General features: G+C 37.2%; 1 pseudogene; it reads left to right on the top strand.

The window, feature by feature from the left end:
- Nucleotides 1-1,901: 1,901 nt before the first annotated feature.
- On the top strand, nucleotides 1,902-3,910 carry LOC132601888 (serine/threonine-protein kinase STY13-like; annotated as a pseudogene).
- Nucleotides 3,911-19,567: the final 15,657 nt, after the last annotated feature.

Raw genomic sequence — 19,567 nt, 5'->3', positions numbered from 1 at the left:
ATAAGTCTTTGTGACTGATTAATGTGGATTATATAATTGGGTATTGTCGGACTTACGAAGGTAAACAATCAAAATTTAATTAAATACATGTGATTTTTTTTATTATTTTAATTTTATGAGGTACAGATAATATGTAATAAAGTGAACCTCACATGCCTTGTGTACGTGCATTTCATGTGTTCAGGGGCGGCAGAGCTACAATTCTGCTTAGAGTTCCGCAGAACTCAATAACTTTGGCCAAATCCTATATTTTTATTTAAAAATTCGCTTATATTATATAAATAATTTATTCAGAATCTATACATTATTTTCCAAAAGTCAGGTCCCGTAAACTCAAAAGGCATAATTGATTCTTCTAAATAACTTGTTAAAGTAAACTCTTTAATATTTTATACCTCTTATAATATGAAAGAAATACTTCACATTGCTTGCTAAAACACATCAATATAGAAATCAAAAAAGGATCTCGCATTATAATGGAAATATTCCCACTTTTATATACATCCACAATTTATGTTGAAATTCATGATCAAAGGTCACCAATGCCAAGGGAGTTAATTCAAAAGTCGGTGAAGATGTTTCTGAAGCAAATCCTGAGAACCCAGAACTGAAAGCAGCAACTTATGCCGATAAAGTGAAATCTGGACCAAATAATCCTATCACTAGCAATACTGTTCACGACGTATCTGCTTCCAAGCCACCCGAGCTTCATTGAGGTGATGCAGCCGCAAATAGACCAGAGGAAAATAAACCTACGGGACAAATACAGCCGTTAGCTGAGAGAGAGCCTCAAGTTGCAGCAGTGGCCACAGGGAAGCCATCTGCTACCAGTGGCTCTCCTGAGCACGGGGACAATCTTATTGACATTAATGACTACTATCCCCGGGAGTTCCTCTCTGATTTTTTTTCCCAAGCTAAAATAATGGGGGATTCATCAGTGCCTGTTCCACTGCGCGCTGATGGAACTGCTTTGAGTTTGAATATGGAGAACCATGAACCAAAGCACTGGTCTTTTTTTTTTTAAGCGAACCCACTAGGCACGTACCTAGGGCTAGTTTTTTATTAATAATAAAAGCAAACCTCAAATAGAAGAGTACAAGCAAGGGGGCTAGACCTTACCTTACTAATCCTAATGAGGTACCGAACCTCTACTACTTAACAAGCATGAAGAAAATAAGAACTAGAGAAAACCAGGTATTCTATGATCATCACAGCGTTTATAATACACTCTATGATGATATTACAAAGGAGGATGCTTAAATAATGTAAAAATATAAAAGTTAAGAATAAAGTTGAGTTATCAGCCTCAAACTTCATTTTATATATGTATGAACTTAAAAATATAACTTGCCCGTCTAAAGTAACATGAAGTATTTTCTTTTTGTCTTCTTCTTCAAATTTCTCCAACAACACTTGATAGTTCATCACTTCTTGGATTTATTGGATCTTGTTAAAGTTGTTGACACTGTCAGATGATTTTGCTTTGCCAGTCGCATCGGTAGGTGCCTTGGAACAAATTCCTCAGACTATGCTGCCTTCTATGTGTCTTCTTTTTACTTTTGTTGCTTCCACTTCTTTGTTGCCTAGGTGAGAGATCCCCATCCTTGGCAACCTTATCAAAGCATATGTCCAGCATATCATTCTCATCATCCCCATCGAACATGTCATCGCCCAAGCCAATATCATCTGTCGTAGTAGGACTAAGTCCTGAAACTACAACGTCTGACTCATGGATCTTTATCACTACTCCCATATCCTTTGTGGTACTAATCAAACTCTTCTTAGAATTATCAATTGCATTCGATGTATCCATATTATGACAAGAGCATGAAGGATATCTCTATTAGTCAAGCTTACTTTTGTAGCGCTTAAATTAGAAGAAGTACATGTTACTGCCATAGATGAATTTGCCTTACTTGAAGGCACAAATGCAGGTGCTTGAGGACTTAACTTACTCCTAGGAGGTGAAGTAATATGCTCCTCTTCCACAACTAAATCTGCCCACCTAGGAGCACTCATTTCCCTTTGTTTTTTTTTTTTGTAGAGTTCAAGAACTCAATCCCTTGATTATCCATATTTTTCGCTATACAATGATCCAACTGAATTTTTCCAGTAGTGAACAATGGTTCAAAAACATTTTGAGTTGGTAGAATTAAATTTGGATCGAAGCACAACTGAACATTCCTAGTCGCACCCTTTTCCCAACTTGGAGAATTACTTCGACTAGCCGAGGAAACAATACGACTTCCAACTGATTTTTTGTTTGCAATCACGGTCCAATTTCCAGACGCATTATATTCTTCATTGCTGGAATTTTCAACTTGCAAGTCACCAGGTTTTGAAGCAAACTTCTTCTTGAGACCACGAGAATTTTCAGCTTGTAAATCAGTAGATTTCTCAGTTGTTAGCTTCCCTTGTTCATCGCTGCCCCGTCCAGCAAAATTGGCCTTACTCTGTGCAGAATTTTCAGCAGCTTCGACATCACCTGTAGCAATTAGTTTCTGCCCCGAATCAGCTAGCGACGCATCAACCACAACTCTTGGTGTTGCCCTAATTTTATCAACGTTACTAGCTCTCACTGGTCTTTTTTCAAAAGGTAGCCCAAGATGATTTCGTCAGAAAAGACGTGTCTCTGATAGACCAGGATCATCTTAGTCTCTCTTCTACTCGTGCAAATATTGAGGATGAAGCATCCATTAATTATGGTTATCCTCCTTTTAGTGGTGGAGCTATGATAGACCATATGGACTCTCGAATGAATATTGAAGGTGATATTCAACACCCATCACGCGGTAATGCTGAACCATCCACCATGAATGTGCCTTCAGATTACAATCCTTCTCAAACCACTGTTATTCAAAGCACACAGTATGATGGTGCAATGCATTTAAAAGTACCCGAATCCGATTATCAGGATGAGAACCAAGAAGTTCAGGATACTGGTTTTCCACTCATCGATCTCTCTATGGCAAATTTTGATCCAAACTCATTGCAGATTATCAAGAATGAAGATCTTGAGGAGATGAGGGAATTGGGTTCCGGGACATTTGGAACTGTTTACTAGGGAAAATGGAGAGGAACTGGTGTTGCCATAAAGAAAATAAAGAAAAGCTGTTTCATAGGTCGCTCATCAGAGCAGGAGAGATTGACTCACGAGTTTTGGCGTGAAGCTGAAATTCTTTCAAAGCTTCATCATCCAAATGTGGTGGAATTTTATGGTGTAGTGCAAGATGGGCCAGGGGGAACTCTTGCCACAGTAATAGAATTCATGGTGAATGGGTCTCTCAAACATGTTTTGCTTTGTAAGGACAAACACCTGGATCGCCGCAAGAAGCTCATAATTGCAATGGATGCTGCATTTGGAATGGAATATCTGCATTCAAAGAACATTGTACATTTTGATTTGAAATGTGACAATTTGCTTGTCAACTTAAAAGATCTTTCCCGACCCATCTGTAAGGTTGGTGACTTTGGACTTTAAAAAATAAAGAGAAATACGTTGGTCACTGGTGGTGTTAGGGGAACCCTTCCATGGATGGCTCCAGAGCTATTGAATAGTAGCAGTAATGAGGTTTCTGAGAAGGCTGATGTTTTTTCCTTTGGGATTGTGCTTTGGGAAATTCTGACTAGCGAGGAACCTTATGCTAATATGCATTATGGAGCAATTATAGGTGGTATAGTCAACAACACCTTGAGACCACCTGTTCCAAGCTACTGCGACACCGAGTGGAGAATTCTTATGGAACAATGTTGGGCTCCAGATCCTTCTGTTAGGCTATGTTTTACTGAAATTGCCAGACGCTTACATGCTATGTCTGCGGCATGCCTAACAAAACCACAAGCTCATCCACCTCAAAACCAGCAGTCCAAGTAATGACGTGGGCAATTTTTCTGCATTCCTGCCTCCATATTCTATGAGCGGTTTCTATAAGGATATTGGATATATCTGTATTGATAAATTATGTAAATATTAGTTAGAATATTTTGTAATCTCCTATTTTAGGTTAGAATATTTTGTAATCTCCTATTTTAGGTTAGCTTTGCTTAACATATTTTTTGGTAGAATTAGCTCCTTAATTCTAGGATAACATTACGGTTGTATTTCTTGTATATTAACCAAGTCAAGGAATGAAAGGAGACACGGAAAATATTTCCTTCATGGTATCAGATTAGGTGTTTTTCTTTTTCCTTTTTCCTCCTTCCGCTACGCCCTAGTCCCTCTTTCTTCTTCCTCTTTCCGTCACCTTCACTCTCTCATACATCGGCCATGGGCGATGCAACTCCCACTCCGGTTAAGTCCTCGTTCCACCCGGCCCTCGCGGTCTCGAATATCAAGAATCACATCTCTATTATTCTTGAGATGGAGAACTAACAATACGGAACATGGGTCGAGCTTTTCAAGATTCATGCTCGTTCTCACAAGGTCCTTCATAACATCATTCCTCCCCCCACGGGTAAGGAGAAGCCGGCTCCCAAAACTGATGAGGAAGTAGAATTATGGACGACCATTGATGCCACCGTGCTTCAATGGATATATTCGACAATTTCGAATGATCTATTAAACACCATCATCGAACCCAACGCTACTGCCATGGACGCTTGGGTTCGCTTGCGTGATATATTCCAAGATCATCAAAACTCTCGTGCGGTGACTCTCGAACAAGAATTCACGACGACTCGCATGGAGGATTTTCCCAATGCCTTCGCCTATTGTCAACGTCTAAAAAGCCTTGCGGATCAACTGAAAAACATTGGGGCTCCTGTGAAGAATAGCCGCCTTGTCCTTCAACTGGTTTCGGTGGGTTGGGACGCAAATTCGCCATGCTAAGACACTCCCCCCATTCACAGAGGCTCGGTCTTCCCTTGTTTTGGAGGAGCGTGAACTTGCGGCAATGGTGTCTCACGAGTCTAGTTCGGCTATGGTAGCCACGGTCGACGACGCTGCACAGCCCTCTGAAAACACAAGCTCACACCGAGGGAAGAACAAAAATTCCCAACGCCACAATTCTGGGAATGGCCGTAGAGGTGGTTCTGGCCACGGCTCAGGCGGCGGTAAAAACACCTTCGGCAGACACGGTGGTTCAGGCCGTAGCAGCGGCGGTGCACAACTAGCGGGCTCCTCTTCGCAGAAGTGGCATGCCGGACAGCTTGGCTACTGGCAGTGGGTACCGCAGCCTCGCTGGGTGGCTGCTCCTCCCCCATGTCCGTACCCGACCACTGCTTGGGCTCGTGCCCCGCCTGGCCCGCCACGGCAGCAAGGTATTTTGGACCCTCCTCTAGCCCAGCAGCTATACACGGCAGCAGTAGCACCTCATGGGTCGTATGTTCCAACCGACATCGAGTCCGCAATGCACACTATGACCTTGAACCCGCCCGATCAAAATTGGTACATGGATACTGGGGCCACTTCTCATATGACATCCTCGGATGGTAATCTCTCGTCTTATTTTAATTTGAGCAATCAAAATACTGATATTGTTGTGGAAAATGGTCATTCGATTCCAATTCGTGGTTGTGGTCATACTAGTTTGCCTCCCCCCCCCCCCCCCCCCTTTATCCTTACGGAATGTCTTACATGCTTCTAAACTCATTAAGAATTTAATTTCAGTACGGAAGTTTACTACTGATAATTTTGTGACTGTTGAATTTGATCCATATGGGTTTTCTGTGAAGGATTTTCAGACAGGGATGGCACTAATGCGGTGTGATAGTCGGGGAGATCTTTATCCAATCACCACCATCAAATATCCAACCACCACTCCATCAACCTTTGCGGCGTTGTCCTCTCCTTTTTGGCATGATCGTTTGGGTCATCCGGGAAATTCTATTTTAGATTCTCTTAGGCATAATAAAAGCATTGAATGTAATAAATCTAGTCATTCTAGTAGTTGTCGTTCTTGCGTTCTTGGTAAACACATTAAGTTGTCGTTTGATTATTCTATTTCTGAAACTTTGATGCCATTTGATATTATTCATAGTGATTTGTGGACCTCTCCCGTGTTAAGTTCATTAGGTCATCGGTATTATGTTCTTTTTTTGGATGATTTTTCAAAGTTTTTATGGACTTTTCCTTTAGCTCAGAAATCCGATGTTTATGCGAAATTCTTAGCTTTAAAAGCCCACATTCATACCCAATTTGAACGTCATATTAAAAATGTCCAATGTGATAATGGGAAGGAATATGATAATGGTCAATTCGGGAAATTTTGTGTGTCTAATGGGATGTCATTTCGTCTTTCTTGTCCATATACGTCATCACAAAATGGGAAAGCCGAAAGAAAAATCCGATCTATCAATAATATCACTCGGGCTCTCCTTGCTCATGCTTCTCTTCCCCCTTCGTTTTGGCATCACACCTTACAAATGACAACATATCTTCTTAATATTTTACCAAGAAAATTATTGGGTCATGTTTCTCCTCTTCAAGTGCTATACCAAAGAAAGCCATCTTACTCTCATCTTCGGGTTTTTGGGTGTTTATGCTATCCCCTCTTTCCTTCCACGACTATCCACAAATTGCAAGCCCGGTCTACACCGTGTGTATTTTTGGGGTATCCTACGAATCATAGAGGGTATAAGTGTTATGATTTATCGTCCAACAAAATCAATATTTCTCGTCACGTAATTTTTGATGAGAATGTTTTCCCATTTTCCAATTTACATTCTCCCACTTCAACTACCTATGATTTTTTGGATGATGGGATTTCCCCATTTTGGTTGCATCATATGGCTACTGATCTGGATAATCAGCCCAGACGACCCCACGCTGCACCCGTGACCCAGCCGAATATCCCCCCTCCCACCGTGGCTCGGACTGCCGCCTCCCCTCCATTGGCAGCGCATGGGCCAGCCGCCTCCCCTGTCGCCCAACCCCCTCCGTTGATAACTCCACAAACAAACCCACCTTCACCTCTCACCTCTGCCTTGGGCCAACAGCTATCTGCTCCGTCTCCCACTCCCACACAACCGTCACCCAGTCGCCCCAATCTACCAATCAGCCCCGAATGGTGACCCGGAGTTAAAATGATATTTTTAAGCCAAAACGTACGTTTAACTTGAATACCATGGTTACGAAATCCCCTCTCCCTCATAACCCTGTGACCGCCCTTCGTGACCCGAATTGGAAAATGGCTATGGATGATGAATTTGATGCTCTTATTAAAAATAAGACGTGGGAGTTGGTGCCCCATCCACCTAATGTGAATTTTATTCATTCTATGTGGATTTTCACTCATAAAGAAAAGTCTAATGGTGATTTTGAGAGGCATAAAGCCCGTCTTGTAGGTGATGGAAAGACTCAACAGGTTGGCATTGATTGTGGTGAGACCTTCAGTCCGGCGGTCAAACCGGCTACGATCCGTACCGTTCTCAACCTTTCATTATCAAAGAAGTGTCCTATTCATCAGCTAGATGTCAAGAATGCTTTCTTACACGGTGAGCTCAAGGAAACAGTGTATATGCATCAACCTATGGGTTTCAGAGATCCCACTCATCCGGATTATGTATGTTTACTCCGTAAGTCCTTATATGGACTTAAGCAGGCCGCGAGGGCATGGTACAAGCGTTTTGCAGATTATTTCTTTTCTCTTGGTTTTTCAAACAACAGATCTGACAATTCTTTGTTCATCTACAAAAAGGGGTCTGATATGGAATACATTTTACTTTATGTTGATGATATTATTCTTACTGCTTCCTCAGATTCTCGCCGATGCTCCATTATGGCTCTCCTTGCCTCGAAATTTGCTATGAAGGATCTGGGTCCTTTGAATTATTTCCTTGGCATTCATGTCACTCGCCATAAGGATGGCCTGTTTCTTTCGTAACGTAAGTATGCCGAAGAAATCATTGATCGAGCTGGGATGTCTTCTTGTAAGGTTACTTCTATTCCGGTTGATACTAAACCGAAGGTGAGTAGCACATCGGGTGCTCCATATGATGAACTGACTCACTATCGCAGTCTCGCAGGTGCACTTCAGCATCTTACTTTCACGAGGTTGGATATTTCTTATGCTGTTCAACAGGTATTCTTACACATGCATGTTCCGCGAGAGGTTCATATGCATGCTCTTAAGCGCATCATCCGTTACATTCAGGGTACACTTGATTATGGTTTGCATCTTTATCCATCCTCAGTTACTGCCCTCCTTTCCTACACTGATGCGGATTGGGGGGGCTGCCCTGACACACGTCGGTCGACGTCTGGTTATTGTGTCTTCCTTGGAGACAACTTGATATCTTGGTCTTCGAAACGCCAACCTACCCTTTCTCGTTCGAGTGCTGAGGCGGAGTATAGGAGGGTTGCTAATGTTGTTTCCGAGTCATGCTGGATTCGAAATATTTTGTTAGAATTACATTATCCTATTCATAAGGCTACTATTGTATATTGTGACAATGTAAGTGTCATATATATTTCAGGAAATCCAGTGCAATATCAGCGCACCAAGAACATTGAAATGAACATTCACTTTGTTCGTGAGAAGGTTGCGCGAGGACAGGTTAGTGTCCTTCATGTTCCATCCCGTTGTCAGATTGCCGATATTTTCACCAAAGGACTACCACAAGTCTTATTTGAAGATTTTCGGGACAGTCTCAGCATTCGTAAATGTCACGCCCCGAACCATGGCCTGGGCGTAACACGGCACTCGGTGCCATACTGCATGTGACCGAGCGAACCACATGGCTTGCTGAATCATCATGAGGCATACATGAGCGAAAATATAGCATGAACGTGATGAGCTTTTATAAAACATGAGATATCATAATAATTTAATGCAATACTTGTTTAAATCATAAATGTGGAAATAACATGAGTTGAGCCAAAGATGGCTAAACACCTTGCATGTCTAACATAACTAAACTGGCTAGTCTATGAAACCTCTAATCGTGAATCTTGACTGGAAAACGTACTTGCTGGGACAACGCCCCCCGACATACCTTTAAATGCATGACTAGTAAAATAAATATAACTGACTAAACCCCGAATGAGATGGGGCTCACCAATGAGCTGATATGAGCAAATCCTTCTGAGCAGATGCGGCGTCCTGTAAATACGTACCTGCATGGTGAAATGCAAGCCCCCGGGCAATAAAAGGGGACGTTAGCACATTGAATGTACTGGTATCTAAAGCAACTGAAAGAAATAACATGGGACATGGAATATCATGATAAGAATTGAAACTGAAAACCTGGACATGAGCATGAGCATGAGCATGGGTATATATATATATAACATAAGTAAAACATGATAAGTAGGGAGAGCATTTCATAACCGACATGTGATATCACCACGTGGGTACGTAGAGTCTGGTACCTCGCCGGACCAGCAGGGCCCTCATACCTTGCCAGGGTATAAGGTGGTAACGTTCCTGATGGATCCATTCAGTGTAAAATTAAGGTATCATCCTAACTGGGCGGAGCAATCCTTGTCCTATGGTGGCTACATAGTTTCAGGCTACCTGAGCCTTCTCGGTAATTCATGCAACTCCCAAAAACATGAACATAATATAGTTGGCTAAGAAGCCCATGATTTTCGTGAATTAACTTGTACTTGTCTTGTAATCATGATTTCACGAAATAACTTGTAAACATGGTTTCATGAAATAACTTGTAAACATGATTTCATGAAATAACTTGTAAATATGGTTTCATGAAATAACTTGTATTTAGTATGTATGTATTTTGTATCATAGCATGAAAGTAACTATATAATATAGTTGCATGAAAACTTGTAGACATATAGGATATTTATGAAATAATCATTCTTAGTCAAAAACATGCATGCAAGAACCCATGGAATACAAAATATGGGTTTTCATGGATTACAGACAGATTCTCAATAATCATAATGAGTATCAAGAACACAATGATAGAATAATAACAATTCAAACATAATATAGTCATAGACATGGACCTAGGGTTATCATGAGCATAGTATAGAATAGAAACCCTAGTTTTGTAAAGATTCCTACTTTATGGATTAGGAGGCGTGGGGAAGAACAATGATGTTCCCACGCTTAGATAGTAACTCTACATACCTTAGTCGCTCCAAAACTTGAATTAAAGACTTGAGATTTGAAGGAAATTTCCAAAATCTTGAATTCTTGAACCTTGAGATGGATTTTCTTGAAAACCCTAATTTTGGAATGATGTTTTCTTGTTTAGATTACAAGGATATGTATTAGAATTGACTTGGAATAATTAGAGTAGGCTTACCTTGGTGTTCTTGATGATGGAAGAGGGTAGGAGGTCGTTCTAGGGTTTGAAGGAATGAAAAATAATGATTTGAACTGATATGAACGAATATATATTGTTTTGGAAAATTAATTTTTTCGGCCCAGTTAAATACTGGCCGTATTTTGAAATACGGACTACACTGCATCTCTTCAGTAAAATGGTCATAACTCTTTGTACAGATGTCCGTTTGACCCCCATAATATACCGTTGGAAAGGTATTTCAAAGCTCTACAACTTTCATCAAGTAAGTTTTCCCAAATTACAAATACGTTTTGAAATACGGGCCGTATTTTGAAATACGATCCGTTTTTAACAATGAAGCCTCCAAATGTCAAATTCCAGAATGCTCAGAAATCTTTGGTACTAGTTTACGACTTGAAATACGGGCCGTATACTGAAATACGGTCACTGTTCATGGGCGTAAACCACCATCTTACAACTGAAGAGGAAATTTCCAATTCCCACATTCTTTATCTGGTTTTCTAAGTCTAGGATCATGGTCAAAGCTTAGGTTAAAGGTACGGGGTGTTACAGTAAACCTCCCGTTTCGACTGCGGGGGTGTGATAGATTATGTAAATATTAGTTAGAATATTTTGTAATCTCCTATTTTAGGTTAGAATATTTTGTAATCTCCTATTTTAGGTTAGCTTTGCTTAAAACATATTTTTTGGTAGAATTAGCTCCTTAATTCTAGACTAACATTACAGTTGTATTTCTTGTATATTAACCAAGTCAAGGAATGAAAGGAGACACGAAAAATATTTCCTCCATGTATATCAATTTAGTGGGGAGAATTGCCTCCTTCAGGGGTGTGAAATAACACCGTTGAAAAACTAATGATCGACAGAGTATATATATTATTCCGGAGAAACATGAAAAAAAATCATGATATATTGCAACTTTTAAAGCATCATTTGTATCTAAAAATTAGGGCTGAGCATAAATTACCAAAAACCGAACTACCGAACCGAATTGGAAATTTTGGTAATTCGGTATTCGGTAATTTGGTAGTTGGTATGATATTTGGGAGTAAAATTTAAAATTACGGTATTCGGGTTCGAGTTTGGTATGACACGTTAGTCCCATTTGGTACTTGGGATATCCCGAATACCGAATTACAAAGTTGTCATTGTTAGTTTCAATATAACCTATACTCATTTTAAGTTGTACCTGATATAAAAGCTAATACCAAAACTAATTATATGAAAATAGTCAACTTATGTGTAATAAATTTTTATACTATGAGAGTCTGCATGTCCATGTTACCTCATGTATCTAATCTTGTATTTAGTAATAACCATTTCATTATATTAAGAAAGTAATATATACTGATTTACTTCAGCTTGTTTGAGATAAAACATCAGATTTATGATCCCTTAATTTGCTGTATATGGTAGAGCAAGTTTAGATATTTTATTTTCCAAAATTTTCATTATCTACTGACAGATTATTCTAAATCTTCCACAATTTTAGTAAACATCTTAGCATGACTTCCAGTTGGCATAAATTTTATGAGAAAGCCAAAGATATACAGATCGAATGCTAAAATTATGCCACCGTAATTCTGAAATATACTGAATGTAAAATCCATCAACTGAATCCCTTCTTCAAAAATCACACAACAAATATGGTATATCCTGAATACCATACCGGAATTTATCGAACCGAAATTCAATTTACCGAACCAAACAGAACTTTTTCGGTTCGGTATTTGGTATCTATTTTCAATTACCGATTACCAAATTACCGAACCGAATACCGAACACCCACCTCTACTAAAAATGAAACCTTTGGCCTTTGAAAGAGACTGATGTTGGTTCGTGAGATAAAGATGGTTTTCCTTTTTTCCAGGGAAAAAAAAAAGAAGAAGGTCGCCAACCTTTAAATGGTATCAAAATGTAAACTTCATTTATTCTAATAATTTCAATAGTATTTCAAGTATTAATGTAAGTTTAATTCATGCCCTGTAACGACCTTGAGACCATGATAATTTATCCAAACATTTACAGAAATTGTACCTAAAAAACCAATATTCTAACACTCCGGCCTTTTAGGTAAGGCAATTATTCTAATCGTCATAAAAAAAATACTTAGAACCTTGCAAATAATCCAATTTGTTGGAAGGTTTCTGTGTGCTCCACTTCTCAAATTGAATCTTGTATTTAATTATTAATTAAAAGCAGTGTTTTAAAAGGCGGGGGCATAAGACAGGGCGTTTTACATTTGTCTCGGCGAGGTGTAAGCCTCAAGGCATGGACGTAAGCCCTGTCACACCCCATTTTAACCCGGAAGTGAAATTAAGGGTATGACGTATTGGTGATTCCTATTTATTTCGTTTTAAGGAGTCGCCACCTAATTAATTTGACGGTGAATTAGGACACCTAGATGTTAACTAAGGCAAAGTTAAAACTAAACCTCCATTAATAGTCTGCTTAACCAGTGTGATTCTAGGTAAGGGCTCTATATTATCCTAAAGGGAAGGGGTTAGGCATCCTTTAGAATCCGTTAACTTACGGTTATCCGACCAAACTTAGGTTAATTAATTGAGAGTAAATAAAATGCTTAAAATTTAGAAAATGATTTTTAGATATTGCTAAAGTTTTAAAAGAAAATAATGTTAGTTAAAATAAGATTTACAGAAAATATAATAATCTGTATAACAGAGACTTTGAATGCCATTTTAAAAAAAATACGATTTATGAATGTTGTTAAGGTTTTAGACGAAAGCATAATAGTGTTGTTTAAAATAATACTCGTAGAAAAACATAATAACGTGTGTAAAAGAAGATTCTAAAAATTTAAATGGGACTTGAAAATATTGATGAAGCCTTAAATAAAAAATAATATTTAATAAGATTTATAGGAAATGTGATAATTTGCATGAAATAAAACTTAAGCATTGTTAAGAAAAAAATGTCATTTGAAGAAGACTTATAAATGTGGGTGGCTAAACTTTAAAATAAAATGTTGTTTAATATAAGATTTGTATAAAATATGATAATTTGCCCATAAATAATAGCTTTTGAGAAAAGATTTAGTAATTTTGAACTTTGAATAAATTATATTATATGAATGTAGCAATGTAGAAAATCTAGGCTTATAAATAGGATTCAAAAGGAAGTGAGTTTTCTTTCTCCTTTTTTTATTATTTCTTATTAATTATGCTTAGCTAAAAATATGCATGATTGATTCAAAACTTGAAGAGTTACTTATAAAATATACTTTTACTTGCGTATTAGTGACGTTTTGAAACGTTTATGATAAAAATATGACTCCCTTTACCTGAAATATATAGTCATACCATTTAGCAAATCAATTGTTCCAGATAAAATAAATATTAGACATTATAAATAGTTTTAACATGAAAAGAAGAGAGTAAAATTTATGGAATTGATTGTTGGTCTTTCTTAAACTAAACTACCCACTACTAAAACTAAACCTACTAATTCATTAGGATTCATCTAGGTTAAGAAAATAAAATAAGATAAGGTTAGTCATACAAAGCAAATCATAATATACAACAATAAAATAAAGGAGAGGGGAAGAAAGTTAAATGGATCTGGCCCATTTTCCAGGCCCAACTGCTGCGAGCAGGAATGGGCTCAGCCCATCTTAGACTGTTGCGATCACTGCTGCTGTTGGGCTTTGGCCCAGAAGATTTCCTGTTTTCCTATAAAGGCTGGACGGAGAGAGAGAAGGCTGTTTCGTTGGACCTTGGCCCAACATCGACTGCGGAAGACGACGAGTCTTAGACTCGTACGCGATAGCCATGCATAAAAAAAAAGGGAAGAAAAGGATTAATATAGTGAAGATATGCAAGACACGCTAAAAAAAAAAAGAAAAACAAGTAATCGAAACCAAATAAACCATCACATAACTAATAAACAAGAGTAGGACCTTGACGTGCCAATATAATAGAGCAATCTCAACAGGCGACTGATTTATATGTGTAATATATGTATATATTATGTATATACATATACATAATCATACAGCCCACACTTGCAAATGCACAAACATGTATGGACTTAAACAAGGATAAACTCATCACAGCATTCATATAGACCGGAAACTATTCTTTTACTATTTAACACATTTTAAGTATCAGCAGCTTACAAATGCACCAGCAATAAGTCAGCAAACCAAACAAAGATAATGACCCCTTTTTCATTTCAACAACTCATACACTTAAGAGGACACCAAATATCACTGAGGCAAATTTCAGTTCAAATCAATTTCCAGTTTATTAGAACCTACACTGAAGATGACAGTACACAGAGTATGGCGTTTTAGGAATTCCTCTTAGTATTCAAAACAACTAGTTAGAATAGAAGGAAGCATAGATTTGAAAGATGTGATCATACAAAGTCAAGGTTAAAGCACTTTTTGTTACTTTTTTTTTTTTTTTTTTTTTGGGAAGAATTCATGCTTTAGAGCTTATAGTTAAAATCTCAGAATGGGCATGTACGTATTACAAAGGCTAACAGTTGTAAAGGGATAGGGGAAAGGGCATTGAACTAAATTTTTGAACCAAAGATGAGATACGAAAGAATGACATCATGAAATGTCCTTTTCCTATTACACATGTCCATAATAACATTTCTTTGGCCTTTAAACCATTTACTATTCAGTAAATCCCAAACAAACTATACAAAGATCAACACTTGACATCAACCGACACAAAGTAAGGCTACTAGATACTCCAGTACATAACAAAGTAATGAACATTAAAACCTAATGCAGCAACCAATCCACCAGAGGGAAGTCAAACTAAAATGTTTCAACAACTAATTATACTCAACCTAAATGTAGAGTGCAAATGGGAATCAACAACAATAATAACCACAAGGATCATGTTACAAGGCTACATCCTTAATCAGTTGTCCCAAAAAAAAGTTTCAGGTAGAAGAGGTTTTTAAGTTTAAATCATGCTCCACATTAAATCAACTTACACTAATCATAATAGAAGGAAACTGATGCTAACACATCCTAATAATTATACCAAACAGTGTCCACATTAAACATAAACACACACTGATCTGTGAATTAAACCTCACATTTATATTACCTCAAACAATCATAACGAAACTATTACAGTTTCTCATGGTTTACAAGTTAATCTGCACATTTGCAGAGTTGAGCAGTGGTTGATTTGCTGTCTTTCACTATCTCTATATAGGAATTGGGGACTTTGTACAACATCAGGAAATGGAATAAGCTGCTTAGTTTTAATGCAGTTTTGACAGAGAACAGGGACAGCAGGGTCAGGTAACAAAACAAAGCAAAGAGAGCCCCATTACAACTGAATATACTAATCCCAGCCGAACCTGTATTTAGACCTTAAAAAAAAATATTTGATAATGTCCTATCTATGATGACAAAGGATACTCAAACGGCAGCAATTTTCAACTTGTTAGCGTACTTAAGATATCATTTTGAGACACTGCAACAAGCACTCGAAAGAGACAACACACAACATACAAACAAATAGATTTGCAGACTGGACTTATATTTAACAGGGCATGAACTAGCTACCTAGAAATAGAGGAAAATAGCAGAGAAGAAGGGGAAGGTATAACATGACAAGAACAAAACAGCCAGAGTCTTAAATATTAGGCAGAAGGTCTTAATTAAATATACCACTAAATTGCAGGTAATTCATCATACGAATTTGGACACAAAGGCCAATTTAGAGTGACATGTGCAAACTGGATTGGACTAGGTAAAATCCTCTACATTATTGAAGTTTAAACTAACCATGTTTTCACAAATTATGAGTCAATAATTCGATACAGAATCCTGATTCAGTTAACAAAACCAAACAGCACCCCAGGCTACTTCAATATCAAACAAGATCTATGGACTATACTAATAGCATGTCTAATCATACTGATTTCATTTCAACAAATCACAGGTGACTGAAAACTAATTAAAACTGAACATAAACAAGTAATCAGTGAATCTCCGAGGATTATGCTAACCTACCTTATTACTATGACATTATTAAAACACATTGAACAAACTTATAGAGGTATTCTTCGTTAATATAATCAGAAGTAAAACAGAAATCAGCCACAGATTCGACTACTAATCATGTCTGACCTAACAACAACCCTTAAACGAGTTCGAATATCCTACTGACCAATTAACCAGATTTGTATAACAATACGCCATTTAAACCAGCTAACATGATTAACCCACACATTTGAATCAATTAAAGCCCAGTTATCGCACCTAATGCATGTAATTACACAAACAGAGCCAAGCTCGATAATCAAACCATCATACCAAACAAATTAAGTCCGAATTACTATCAACATGCAAACAAACTATTTAAACTGAGCTAATCAACTCTACTACTAAACAGCATGTAGAATAGCAACTGAAGGATGCGAAAATAAGTAGAAAAGGGGAATTACCTTCTCCGGGTGCAGCGAAGTGAGGCGAAGGTTTCGATATCTACCTCGAAGACTATTAAATCCGAGCTTGCGATGCTCGGATTCACGACAACAACAGGGCAAACTAATACGAATTGAAGCTAGTATTTTGACCCGATATTAAAATAAGATTACGACTGCTAAAGAAACTGATTTTTAAGGAATTCTATGCGACAAAAAAGGGCTTATATTTTAGAGATTTTTCGAAGATTTCAAAAAAAAAAACAACAAAAAGGAGCTTGTTTCAGAACATAATTTCAAGGGAATTTTGCGATTCAAAAGCCTTGATTCTTAGGGGATTTCGGGGTTCCAGATCCGTTTTTTTTGCAAGGCAATTTTTTGGGTTTTAAAACCTGTTTTCGTAAAGGGATTCTCGCCTTCGAAAATCTCGTCCCTTAACACGTTTCCACTCTCAACTATTTATAGGTTTTTTTTTAGGTTTTGTGTAGAAGAAAGGGAGAGGGAGCGGGAAAAGGAGAGAGAGGAGCGGGGGGACAAGACGAAGGTGGGGAACAGAGGGAAGTGGGAGTGGGGTGTAGGCGGCGGTGGTGGTGGGGTTGGGAGATGATGAAGAGGAGCGGCGGTGGTGGGGGTGACGATGAGGAGATGAAGGAGAAAGAGAGAGGGAAAAGAGGATGAGGGAAAAGGGATTAGGGTAGGGAATAAGAATATTAGGCCGGGTCGGGTAGGGTGGTGGGCCGGGTCGGGTAGAAGGAATGGACTGAAAATGTCGGCTGAGTATTTATTTTTTTGGGCTGAGGTGAATTAAAATGTGGGCTGATTTTATGAATAGGGTGTTGATGAATTAAAATATGGGCTGGTTATTAATGGACTGGTCCAAAATAGTATGAGTTGATTGGGCTCGGATTTGAACTAATAATAATAATAATAATAATAATAATAATAACAATAATAATAATAATAATAATAATAATAATAGTAATAGTAATAATAATAATAATAATAACAATAATTAGTAACTGTAATAGAATAATAAAGTGCCGGTATTGATAAGAGGCTAATAATTTAGTAAAAAATAAATATATATATTTTTAATTTTCTAAAAATATTAGAAGCGTAAATATGTATTTTGGAGGAGAGGCGGGACAAAATTGGGTGTCAACAAGCCCCATTGGTATTTATTTTTCGTATTCGTAAAATATTATAATTACAATAAATATTTGTAAATGGGTAAAGTTACATAAAAAAAAAATTGTAAATAAATGATAAGGGTAACATTAGTATTTATATTAGTGAGGATCAAGTCAAGTCAGTAAGATATTAGCCATGTGTTTTAAAGACATTACCTAGGATGTTATTGTAAAATTTTATTTAATAATATGAAGATTTGAGTAGTTTAGTTCAAAGTTTTAAAACTTAGATAATATTTTTTCTTTCTTTTGTTATATATATTTTGTACTTCTTTTTACAATATTCAATATTATTTAAGAAAAACTTAAACCACAAAATTCATCGGTAAAATTTTTTGGAGCCTCAAAGGTTTGAGGGTCTAAAACAAAAGCTTTATTAGCCTCACCCTTAAGCCACCCCCGCTTACAACTTGTAATTATATATAACATAATTTTACAAGTATAAACAATACAATGAAATAAAAGCTATAACGGAATACAAATCAACTCTAACATCTTAACTTTTCAAACAATGAAAAAATCACAATTTCTTAAAACAATATTATTATCATACTAGTATTGTAATTAAAACGTAATTCCTTCATGAATAAAATGAAAATTACTTTCAAATAGCGAAATAATAAAATATGATAATTTTGATATATAAGACAAAAGACCAATGAGAAGTGAAAATGTACAAATCGGCTATGTATTTTTAAAAGAAATATTAAATTATATTCACCCTCACGATGTTCTCAAATAGTAAATATGCAATACTACAACTTGTTATTTGAGTTACACTCAATCTTCTTATTTCTATAGATGAAAAACTATTAAGTATCATTCATTTGTTAAAGAATTATGAGGGTCTATGATTTTAATTAAGGAATTTAACATATAATATGTGTAAGAACTGTTAGGCGAGCCCCGAGCCTTGGGCGTTAGGCGTGTTTAGGGCGTACAGTCGGGCGCTTAGGACGTAAGCCTCACAGGAACTAAACCATGCACATGAGCCCGGGGACGTTTTGCCAGTGCCTCGCCCCGAGGCGAGTCTTGAAACTGCCTTTTAATCGGGGCGTTATGCGTGTTTAGGGCGTATAGTCGGGCGCTTAGGACGTAAGCCTCACAAGAATTAAGCCCCGCACGTAAGTCCCCGGGTATTTTGCCAGTGCCTCGCCCCGAGGCGAGTCTTGAAACTGCCTTTTAAAACACTGATTAAAAGTCATTTTTCACTTTAGAAACCCTAACCAACAAGTGCAATGGTTGAAAACCAAATTGAAAGTGGAAAACCGTTAGTCATCTTTGTAACTAAATTAATTATGATTACACCCCTTCAAACGCGTTTGGTAATTTTTTTAATAAGTAAGATATTTAAGTTAATAAGAAGAGTATTTTTGTAATATGAATTTTAAGCTAGAGGTTTCCTGCTTTTCATAGTGCAATGAGAAATACTTTTATGTATAATTAGAAAAAGTTTTACTCCTTGTATTTCAAACTTCGTGGAGTAGAAGCCAATTTTATTTTTACTTTTATATAGTTTATAATTAGGAAAAGTTTTACTCCTTGTATTTAGCAGTGTAATTTTTATTTTATTAGTGAATTCTTATCATGTAATAGTAGGTTTTTAACTAGGTTATCAATTAATTCTTATTAGGAAATTTACTTTTAAGTATAATTATCTAATAAATGACTTGATTGTGTAATAATTTTTACATGGTGATGGAGCTAGTACGTGTAATTTAAACTATTGGTTAAAATAAAATGTT

Source organism: Lycium barbarum, chromosome 7 (genome assembly GCF_019175385.1).
Source record: "Lycium barbarum isolate Lr01 chromosome 7, ASM1917538v2, whole genome shotgun sequence".
Classification (NCBI taxonomy): Eukaryota; Viridiplantae; Streptophyta; class Magnoliopsida; order Solanales; family Solanaceae; genus Lycium; species Lycium barbarum.
The sequence above is the reverse complement of the archived record's forward strand: the minus strand, read 5'-3'. Positions and strand labels throughout refer to the sequence as shown.